Here is a 12,149-nt window from a genome sequence, read left to right on the forward strand (position 1 = left end):
CTAGGGTTGAGCACCAACCCGACCCAACCCGCCTGTATTTCAGCCCTTTCTTTTATAGGTGAAGTGGGTAGCAATAGGGTTTAGGATGGTTCAAGGGGTAAAAGATGAAGTGGAGGGTTGGGATTGGTAGAGAGAAGTGAAGTGCCACGTAGCAATTTTTCATTGGGCTAAGGGGTGATGTGGATGGTAAAAAGAGAGAGGGACCTAGGGCATTTTGGGGATTTGGGGAGCCTAATCCAGATTTGGAGAGAAAACCAACTTTCTCTCTCCTCCAGCAACTCTCACCCTGGTTAGACACTGGGATACTGACAGGCGGCACATGTGACTTTGGCCCCAAAATTTGGTGGGTGCTCTAGTGAGCTTTGTGATTGGCTTTGGGCTTCTAGGTGTAAGCCAATACGGGTTTTGTAGCGTGCGTGCTTTGACTTTGGCGCAAATTTGAACTCAAATTTTGATCTAAAATTGGTTTGCATTTAGCTTAAAATTGGCTTGGATTTGACTTGGCTTTAAGATTGGCCTTGATTTTAGGTTTAGCTAAACTTAGGGTTTGACTTAGGATTAAGCTAGGCTTAGGTTTTAGCTTAGGATCAGGTTTGGAGGTTGGGGGATTACAGAAGTTGGAAATATCTACATTTTAAGCACTGTTTCAGCTAAGTTGCTTGCCCTGGGTGGAGGGTGTTTACAGCCTCCAGTACAATTGTCTAAGTTCAAACATCCCACGTGTGCATACGTGATACCTTCAATGTTTAAGTACTAAAAAAAATGCCCCATATTTTGATGTTGATATGCATAGCGTGCCACTAACTAATCATGTGGCATGATCTATCCAATCCATATTTCAGTATTTCAGGTTGTTTGGTAAACAAGAGGTAGGACCAGTGAGCAACAATATATCTATTACAGATTAGTGTGCCATGAATTGCCGGTAGCAACACACCTTTGCCTAAATCCAAACAGGCCCATATTAGCAGTGTACTTTTCAGTGTAGATGTAAATATAGATGCAAGGCAAGCGTCTTGTGATAACATCCAGGTCGGGGTCACCAACTCCTACCTCATGAACGGATTGGATGGCTATAAAGATAACCGTGGGTGTTAGAAAGGTTTCAATGGTGGGCGTTTTTAGCCCTACTGTTTCTCGTGGTGTGGTCCACTTGAGCTTCCGATCAGCCTTATGGTTTAAATAATTTCTAAAGTGAGCTACGGAAACGGATGGACGGAGTGGATATAGCACAGATATCACGGTCGGCCCTACGGAGCTTAGGGCTGCAGACTCGCCTGCAACTCCACCCAAAGGTGGAAGGGTCACAGCCATGTTTTAAATATGGCTCTGGAAAGAGATCATTCATAAGCCCTAGTGCTATAGTTGAACGGCGCCCCAACCGCCCGCTAAAAACTTGAGCCGCTCTATTCTCTCAACCTAACGAAACCATGCCGGACAAAAGCTAAGAAAGAGGTATGTTCTTAGCCCTAATCGTCTTCCTTACCCCTTTGTTTGTCCTTGGATGAAGTTTTTTAGGGTTTTTCGAGAAGCTTCCTCTGCAGTGTTGTTGGATAAGCTTATCCTACAACGCTTATTCATGTTGGGCCCACTGTGGTGTGTGTATAGCATCCGATCTGCCCAGCAGGGTCAGGGTCGATCCAATCATCATGCAGGCCACCACGTAAGGTTTTTCGGAGGCTGTCCATTGCTTTTTGAAGGTGTGGTCCACCTGATGATTGTATGAGACTGATTTTTGGGGCATCCCATTATCATGGTGGGGCTCACTTGATATGTTGTTTGGATGGCATGCGCACAACACTGTGGCCTCCATGCAGGCCTCTGGGTGTTTGATGCTTTTTGTGTTGTGTGTGTGTGTGTGATATTAAGGCAGTTATCTTAAAAACTTTTTTTTTTTTGGGGGGGGCTGAATGTAAGTGGTTTGGCTTTTGATACCTTGTTCTGAACGTGATCTTGCTTGAAAAATCAAGCATATATTTTATTGAGAGTTTTCTTTATATATATGTTTATTTTTTATTTTTTATTTTTTGAGAATTTATCAATTAGTGGTTTTATCATAAGGGTTTGTTTGGATGCCTTACATGTGGTAAATGAATTGTAGGTAATTGAATTAGAGGCGCAAATTGTTTATAGCTTGTCCTGTTTTGCTTTAAGCTATAATTTGTTTATAAGGTAAATAGTTGTCTGTGTGAATAACCTGTAAATTGTTTAAAGCTTGTAATTGGCTATTCATGCCCGACAAAGCTTGGTGAGGTAAATCCTTGTAAATTTTCAAATGACACATAAAGGCTTCATTTAAGATGGATAATTGGATTGAGCCCATCTCAGTAAAACTTGGGGCTTATCCTTACGTTAAACCAAGCATTAGGTGAGCCATAGAAGTGGGCCCGCTAATTCAAATTCCCTTTATGAGAGAGAGAGAGAGAGAGAGAGAGAGAGAGAGAGAGAGAGAGAGAGAGAGAGAGAGAGAGAGAGAGATGCGACCAAATGGCCACACATGGTGATTGATCAAGATTTGAAGAAAAGGCCCGCATCTCACGCGAGCATGCTCCGCACATGTGCACAAGAAGATGCTCACTTCCCTTTTTTAGCTCATCTCTACTTTCATTGTCTTTCAAATCTCTAGATTAGGAAATTCCTTCTTTCATTTATATTTTTATATTAGGCAGGGAAATAATTTTAGATTTTTCTTATTTAAGTATCTTCTTATTTAGGCACTTTCTTAATTATAATGCTTTATTTTTTTAGGTGCTTTCTTATTTTTTTTAGATTTTTAGATTCCATGGCTTTTATTATATATTGTAAGGTTTGATTATAAATAAGGCCTATGGCCTGTGGAATAAAACAAGTTGAATGAAATCTCTCTCATGAAATTTTCTTATTCTCAATGGTAGCTGTTGAAGGGGGAAAAGTGATCTCTAGCTCACGACTAGAGGATTGTTGAGCTTGTTCATAGTCTTGCATTCGCGATCTCTAGCATTTGGCTAGAGGATTGTGTTAGTGCACTGATTTTTGCACTCTATTTGTCAATCACATGAGTCGTTGTGTCAAGTAGTCGGTTGAGCCTTTGGAAATTGAAGTCCGAAGACATAAGTGAAGACGAAGCGTCAAGGAGTAAAGAACAGGTAAAACAGGTGCATTGGTGACCCTAACCCTTGACCCAAAACAATCCATATATCTCTAGATGATCTTGACCTAATAGGAATACCTAATTGTTCATTCCTTAGCCTTAGGAGACCAAGAAAAACATGATAAATAAGGCTAGAAGAGGTGCGAAGCTGCTGTGTAAAAGATAGCCCAAAACAATAGTTTTCGATTGATGTTCGATGACATCGAGCTGTCATTGAACAACCTTCGATGACATCGAAGGCCTGGTTGATGACATCGAACAAGAGTCAGAAAGGTCCAGCAACCAACTGGATTTCCTCTGATTTTTTCGATGGCATCAAGGTACCTTCGACGATATCGAAATTTAAGTTTCGATGACATCGGTAATGGTCCATAACAGTCTAGCAAGAAAACTCATATTTTGTCTGGAAATGTTTGATGGCATTGAGGAATCTTCGATGACATCTACAGGGTCATTTTCTGCCCGTTTTTTGATCGTTGGACCTCAAACTTTTTATAAAGGGCATTTGGTTCTTGGACATTTCGATGGGTTTTTGGTGCAATAAAAGCTTAGGATATTCCATGTTCATATCCTCCATCCCAAGCCTCTATGCCATCGCGTTCTAAGCAATCTTTCTTGAGATTACAACTCTAATGAGGATTCCAATATCACCATTGGAGATGTGCTTGAACTCTTCTATTTCTTAGAGATTAGACTTAAGCGATCTTGGCAGACCATTGTCCAAATCATCTAGGAGACCCATCTAGTTGAATCCTTAGGAAAAACAACTTCCCACTAGTTGTAGGAGATTCAACCAACCTCCCATCACCTTGGTCACCTCGGAGGAGCATCATATGCAAGATGATTAATCTTGGAGTTGAAGCCTTGGCAAAGCAGCGACATTATGATCGAGGGAGCATCGGGGAGCTAATTGAAGCATGGGAGAGCGGAGATCCAACAACCCAAGAAGACGCTATAAAAGGGGCTCAATTCGATAAGTTGTCAAGTGTAGGAGTTCAGTTTAGTCTCTTTCCTTGTGTAGGATTGAGGCTAAGAGTATCCAAACTCAAACTCAAACTAGGTTCTTTCGTAGGACCTTGGCCTTTGTGTAGGGCCTAAATTTCATGGTTAATTTCATGTTCTTGTGTAGGACCAAGGTTGTTGGTTAGCCTAACGAGAAACCATCTAAAGTCTCTTGCGAGAGCCTCCGGTGGGAGAATACATGTTGGGTTCTTGTGTAGGGGCATAAAACCTTAGGTTCTAGTGTAGGACCTTGGCTCTTGTGTAGGGGCCTAAAACCTCTAGGTTCTTGTGTAAGAACTTAGCCTTTATGTAGGGCCTAAAATTCCGGGTTCTTGTGTAGAGCCTAAATTTAGAGTCCTTGTGTAGGGCTGTAAAGGTTTGAGGTGAACGTGATTTAAAACCTCTGATAGTGAAATCTGGTACACTCATGGGTTGAGCGTGTCCGCCGGTACTGGAGTAGGCAAGTAGCCGAACCACTATATATGATTATGTTTGGGATTGTCATTTACGCAATTTATTTAATTAAGCTTGTGAGTTTGAATGTTTACATTATACATGCATGATTAGATGAATTATTAGTGATTGATATGTAGCACATCTCACGCACACATATATACTATCTTGATATAGACTAGTTGCTTATTTGCATATCTATTGTAGTCTATGTGATTGGACACTTTATTGGCTTGGAAGCCTTAGAGTTATATTGCTTTGCTTAGTTTAATTGTTAATTAGTTTAGTTAGGCAATTACTGTTTTAAATAGGTATAATTTTAAATTGGTCATAATCACTCTCCCTCTAGGACATAGCTTTCATTCCTTAGCTCTGCCAAACTTCCGCAAAGCGCAGCCCTGATAATCCCATTACGCCATAGGCTCACATTTTCAGATTGTTGGGTCTTTTCCCGCAATCTCTTTCTTTTCTTATTAATCCATTTGCTTCCCCATTCAGGTTTGCATTAAATTTGTATCAGAGCAAGTTATGCTCTTCGGAAACTGAAAGAAGAAGAAGAAGATGTCATGGATAGGAAGATCTTCTCATGTGTCATGCAATTATCCCTATTCGGACTCCCATGCCTTTCAATATCCATCGCGCTATTCTTATCTGTGTTACTTCGATCAAGATCGCCATTCATATCACCTTGAGTCATAAGCATTTTCATATCTGCCTTATGGTGATTCCTTTCAACACCCCTCCCCATATGTCGGTTATATAAAAGCATCCTATCGCACGGAAATGTCAGTGACGCCTAAGAATATTCAAAAGATGCGGAAGGAGAACTTGCAGGAGGTCAAGAAGGAGCTTAAAGCATGCAATGAAGATATTGCAAATAAATTCGAGGAACTCAAGGAATTTGTGAGAGTTTGCTTTGAGCCCTTAATTGAACAGGAAAAGCTCTATAGGCTTTAATCTGTTTTATCTAGCATTCCAAGGAATGACGTGGTTATAGATAGTGTGGCAACCCAAAAGGAATCCCACTTTGGATTGATTGATGGATCAATGGTCATGTCAGAGGAAATTCAAGTGAAACCTAAAGATCAGCTGATGGATGATCCAATTGAGGAGACCAGAGGTTTAACATATATGGATGATCCGATGGTCAAAGAGATGGATAGTGCTACAACCATAGTGGCAAACTCTATAGAGGTCAACACAATAGTACCATCTCAATAGGTCTTCCTGCGACGCGACCCCTTTTGTTTGGAAATATCATGCTCCTCCTAAATTCAGATGTTTCGGATGGTTAGCGGCTCAGAACAAAATCCTAACTATTGATAACTTGGCCAAGAGAGGCATGCAGATCGTCAACATTTGCCTCTGTTGCATGTGTAAGGTGGAATCAGTGGACCACTTGCTGGTCCACTGCTCCTTTACTTCCTCGATTCTCTCTCATTTTTGTGGGCTCTTTTCCCTTTCCTGGTGTGTTCCGGAGTTCGCCGCTATGATGTTGATGGCGTGGAACGAGGTCAATCTTGGAAAAAACAAATTGCAGATCTGGTGTATGACCATCCTGGCGATTTGGTGGGCGGTTTGGAAAGAAAGAAACGAAAGATGCTTCAATAACAGATCGTCTACTGCTGTAGCGGTGGGGGCTAGGGCTAAAAGGATGGTTTTAGAATGGGCTGTAAATGTCAAGGATTTGAATAGTGTTGATTTTACTTTTTTAGGTAGTTAGGGGCTTTCTGCTACCTCAACAATTCTGCTCCTTTGCTTTTTTGCTTTTCTTTTGCTTTCTTGTTGCTTGTTCCCCCTTTTTATGGTTTTTCAGTTCGTTGCTTCTAAAAAATAAAAATAAAAATAAAATAGTACCATCTCAACATCAATCAAGGTATGCAAATTAGAAGTGGATTATTATGGAGGGGCCACAATTAATGTTTAGAACGTGGAAGACCAACATGAAACAGAAGAAAAGATGGTCCATGTTTCAACACCATATTAAGCACCAGCTACCCGTTAGGCATGTAGGTCTCCACCATCAACTACCAACGAAGCCGAAGAAGACAGTGGACAATCTGAGTAAGAAGGGGATGCGTTTGGTTAACATTTGCCTCTGCTGTATGAAGATGGAAGAATCGATAGACCACCTGCTAGTGCATTGTCCCTTCATCTCCTCCATTTGGGCTGATTTTTGCGACTGTTTCAAAATCTGCTGGTGTTCTCCAGGTTCAGTGGTCTCCCTCCTCAAGGCTTGGCACGGGGTCAGTTTAGGCAAGCATTGATCCCGTCTTTGGAGAATGGCCATCCTTGTTGTATGGTGGTCAGTTTGGGAAGAACGAAACGGTAGATGCTTCAGGGATACTTCTAATCCGGCCTACGTTGTCTCCTCCAAAGCCAAGCGGCTAATTTTAGAATGGGCTGTTCATGTAGATTCCTTGAAGGATTATAACCTTCTTTTTCTTGGAGCTTAGCTTTGTTTGCCCTCTCAGCAGGCCTGCTAAGCTCCCCCCATGTGTTTTTGCCTCTTTTTTAATATAATCTTGCGTGATCTTTCAAAAAAAAAAAAAACGAAGCCAAAGAAGACGCGCTACTAATGAGGATCTTTGTAGGAGATTACGACTACCAATTTAAACTCAAGGACGAGTTGTTTTCGAAGCCGGGTGGAATTGATGCAACCAAATGGCCACACATGCTGATTGATCAAGATTCGAAGAAAAGGCCCGCATATCACGCGAGCATGCTCCGCTCATTTGCACAAGAAAATGCTCACTTCCCCTTTTAGCTCATCTCTACTTTCATTTTCTTTCAAATCTCTAGATTAAGAAATTCCCTCCTTTCATATCTTTATAATAGGCAGGGGAATAATTTTAGATTTTTCTTAAGTATCTTCTTATTTAGGCACTTTCTTAGTTACAATGCTTTGTTATTTAGGTACTTTCTTATTTTTTCAGATTTTTAGATTGCATGGCTTTTATTATAGATTGTAAGGTTTGATTATAAATAAGGCCTATGACTTGTGGAATAAAACAAGTTGAATGAATTTTTTTTCTTATGAAATTTTCTTATTCTCTACGGTAGTTTTTGAAGGGGGAAAGTGATCTCTAGTTTATGACTAGAGGACTGTTGAGCTTACTCACAGTCTTGCATTCGTGATCTCTAGCATTTGGCTAGAGGTTTGTTGGGTCTTTTCCCGCAATCTCTTTCTTTTCTTATTAATCCATTTGCTTTCCCATTCGGGTTTGCATTAGAGAGAGAGAGAGAGAGAGAGAGAGAGAGAGAGAGTTACTGCCTGCTAGAGAGAGTATACTAGTGGAGTGAGAGATCTCGGAAGCTTAGAGATCGCTTAGAGTTAGTTGGGAAGTGACAAATGTTGTTAGAAAGGGGGCTATGAGTGAGAGAGTTTGTGGAGCTCGTAGGCAGGGGCCTTGCCACAACAATGATCACCAAATGTTGCTGAGTGTGAGAGCCATTGGGGGAGGGTGATGTTGGAGAAGCGAGCTGCAATGCTCCCTTTATAGCCAACTTAAAAAAATCTAGCTATTAGGCTAAATTTCATTTATAGGTAAATGAAATCACTCTTTTTTAGTAGGTTTTCATCTGCAAAGCTATAAATGCTTTACAGCCTATAAGCCATTTTCAGGCATTGTTTAGCATCCAAACACTCTTTGCAATCCATTTACCTATATTTATTTCCCACTAGTCCAATTTACAGGCATCCAAATGATTTGTAAGTCATGATACAACGGTTATTTTCCCACCAATATGTTACCTATGTAGAATATTCTATTGGGGCAAAAAGTTAGCGGAGGGGTATTAATGGGTTGGGTTTAGGCCAGGTATAGGGGTACCCATAGCCATACCTATGCCCACCAATGGGCATTGCACCTGTACCCATACCCACATCCTTATCCATGTTGAGCCTGAAATTGCACCCATATCATACCTTTGTAAGGCGTTTGTGTACTTATTAGGGTATCAGGTACCTATTTATGATTTGAGATGTAACCTTTCCTCCCCTTCTCTCCCCTCCAAATTAACTCGAAAGATTAAATTTTATAGAAAAATAAAAAAATTATGGGTTTTTTTTTTTTTTTTTTCCAGAAAACATAGAATATAGCATGATAGCATTCTATTTTAGGTTTAAAACACTAGAAAACAACTTCTTCATGTTGAATTTAATCCATCATATGATTGAAACCAAAGTGCTATCATAGTGAAATTGCATACTTAAAGTGCAAGTAATGAAAATATAAACCGTCCAAATCGTGGGCCTTAGATTAGATGTAGAATGAAACAAAAATAAGCTTTTATTATTATCTATTTGTCGGATTGGTGAATGGGTTTTGGAGTTTTAAAAGTGAAAAATATTCAATGGTCCTATTTCAACAAACATGTGTTTAGGAATTGGGGGTTAAGATTGTTCAACCAATTTTATTTTAGGTCTATTACTTACAAACAATAAATTTGACAATTTACGTTTAATTTGAGATATTGTTTGCCACATTTACAATTTCTAAGTGCCGTGCATCAAGTTTCATGCACAATTTGAGCATCAATAACTCCCTATTTTATTGCAATCTTGATTTGGTATATAAATTCTACACGAAAACTTTTGGTTTGGTACATAAATTGTACATGATCCTACATGCTAGCACTTGCATCATAAGCCGTTTTTACACCTCAGGTAGGCCACATGGCTATATCAAAATGATGGTAGGTTTGATTTAGATGTTCCAATATTTTTTGAAACATTTAGATGGTCAAATATTTTAATACATGGAATATATATTTATATTATTTATTTTTTATTTATCTATACATAATTGGGTTCGGGTATGGGTTGGGGTATACCCACACTTGCTCATTTATTAATTTGGCTAAAGAAAAGAAAAACCCAAACCCACATCGACACCCATACCCGGCCCAATGGGTACCCATTGATTGCATTGGCCCATTGATACTCCTAAGTGGGTGGGGCACTCCATGATTATCACCTCGAATTGAGTTAGGTCTGATTCATACGTTGGGTGGGCCACACTTGTACACTGAGTCATACCAGGGTTTTGCATTGATTTTGATGTTGTGTCCCAATCAAGGTTACTTGGATCGTAGGCCATTTTGGCATGGTATTGGAATAGGTACTTGGTGTGCTACTTACTTTGGCATGTCGTATGTTGGGCGTAAGGATAATGCCCATTGATTCAATACATACACCAAGTTTATGCACTATAATGTTTAGAAAAAGTTCATGCAATATAGTTTTATATATAGACTCATTCGTGATCTAGGTAACATTGGTGAATTGGTCCAAACTGATGAATTTATTGACTTGGTTTTAATTTTTGATGATTATCGTGGTGTTCCACCTTTTTGATGGAATGCATATCCTACACGGGAATGTTTGGAGGGAAAACAATGGTTGTATCATGTATCATAATTTATGATACAACTGCTGTACCTGGTCATCTCTCTTTGTTACTGTTTTTATCTTTATTTTTGCTATTTGGCCTATTTTCCTATTATTTTATTACATATTTAGTAGTAATCAATATCTTATGCTACATGTTATGTAGCTCATGCACTATTAAAGTATTCCATAAGGGCCTGTTTGGATTCAAGAAAAGCATGAGAAAGGAAATAATGTTTCTTGGGAAACCTTATTTCCAAGAAATTGTGGAAAAGAAAATATTATTTTCTTTGTTTTTTTTTTTTTCAACAAGTTTTTCTTAAAAATTTAGGATTTATTTTCAAGTTTGTTGTTTGGCAAAAAATAAATAAATTCTTAGAAAATTTTTTAGGCAACCACTAGCATGTGCTAGATTAGCACATGTGATATGTGGTATGCTTAGAGATGAATAGTGACACATGTGGCATATACGGCTTATGTGAGCACTTGAAGTTGAATTATGGTACAAGTGGTATATGTGAGGTGCCTGAAGTTGTATGATGGCCAAGGTGTACTGTTGCGGTAACGGTGGGCATAATAGACTAACGGTCCCCACCATTACCGATACGGTTACGACCCATATCGGCCGATGCGGGTCTGTAATGGTTGATGTGGGTCAGTAACGGCCAATACGACCCTTGTAACGGTCAATTTTTTTTGTCAAAAAGAAGAAAAGAAAAAATATCCATTAAATCCGGAAAAGTCTAAATATTCCAAATATGTATTCATTTATAATTTTGAACATGTTTATGGTGGTGTAACGGTCCACTCTTTGGTGAGAAAGTTGTATTGGGCTGATGAATTTATGAACCTGATAACCTGAAATTGATTGCAAACTCATAGATTTAATTTTCTAACTATCTAATATCAATGATAGATATATTAGAATGAATGTAATATCAAAATGTCTCACATGTAGGTGTTTTCTATTATTTTTCATAATTTATTCTATATTATATACTTGAGGACTTGCATAAATTACAATGTTCATTCTATTTAAAGTCTTTAATATCTCGGTGACTTCTCCTATCCTGTGATTCCTGTCCTGTCATCCTCAGGTCAAGATATAAAAAAAAATAGTAGTGTCTGATATACTCCCCCGCAACTTTGATATGTTGTTGATGGGAATTGATAGCTTTGTTGTGTCCTCCAAGTGGAAGTAGCTCCACCCGGATGTTCCACCCGGATGTTCTCAAAGAGGACTAGCTAGGCCCACTTTAGATCATGGCCCCGTTTTGCTCGTTTCGTGAACGAAATCATGGGATCTAGCTCCGTTTTGGTTCGAGTTGGTGTGGGTTGAAGAACAAGAGTTTGCGTGGAAAGTGAAGGAGAGTAGATAAAAGATTGATGACTAAACTCAGATTGCTTAAAGGCTGCATTAAGCAATGGTGCGAAGGTCATTTTGGGGAAATTGAAAGGGCAAAAGCTTCCATTCTCAACGAGATTCAGGGTTTGGACAGAAAGTAGGGGACAACTGTACACTTAGATGAAGAGGGAAATCATCAAATCAGGATCAAGCTAGACTTTGACTAAAAGGTGAGAAAAGAAGAACAAATGGTGTCAATGCTGGAGATGGATGGTGGGTGATAAGAATATGAAATTTTTTTTTTTTTTTTCATGCCATAGCTAACACCCTTAGAAGATGCAACAGGTTCCAAAGTCTTGTGGTCAATGGACAAAGAATTTAAAAATGTGAACCTTTTTGTAAATCTATTGTTGATTTTTACTCCTAAGCTCCTTTTTGGAGAAACTTGGAGCTGACCGCAGCTTAATAGCCTAGCTTTTGACAGGCGGCCTGTGAGGATGCAGAGTGGTTACAAAGGCCTTATGAGGAGGAAGGGGTGTTTGCAGCTATCAAATAGCTAGGCAGTGCCAAAGCTCCTAATCTTGAGGCATATTGTATAGCTTTCTTTCTATATTTTTGCGATGTAATCAAATTGGATGTGCTGAACTTTGCATTTGAATTTCATTCCATCATCAATATTCTAAAGGAGATGGGTTCATCTTTTATTATGTTTATCCCTGAGGGGGCTGAGGGGTTTAAAGATTTTAGGCTGATCATCTTACTCATGTGTCCTTATATGATCCTCGCAGAGCGGATGACTACAAGATTCATATCAGTGTATGGTAAGG

General features: G+C 39.3%; 1 protein-coding gene across 1 annotated transcript in view; it reads left to right on the plus strand.

Annotated features, from left to right (window-relative positions):
• Positions 1-1,297: 1,297 nt before the first annotated feature.
• The window catches only part of LOC131250815 (eukaryotic translation initiation factor 3 subunit A), a 30,403-nt gene continuing 19,551 nt past the window's right edge, over positions 1,298-12,149 (plus strand). Inside the window, exon 1 of the mRNA XM_058251157.1 lies at positions 1,298-1,455. The gene's annotated coding sequence lies outside the window, so the exon portion shown is untranslated. The remainder of the gene's footprint in view (positions 1,456-12,149) is intronic.

Source organism: Magnolia sinica, chromosome 1, assembly GCF_029962835.1.
Source record: "Magnolia sinica isolate HGM2019 chromosome 1, MsV1, whole genome shotgun sequence".
NCBI classification, from domain to species: domain Eukaryota; kingdom Viridiplantae; phylum Streptophyta; class Magnoliopsida; order Magnoliales; family Magnoliaceae; genus Magnolia; species Magnolia sinica.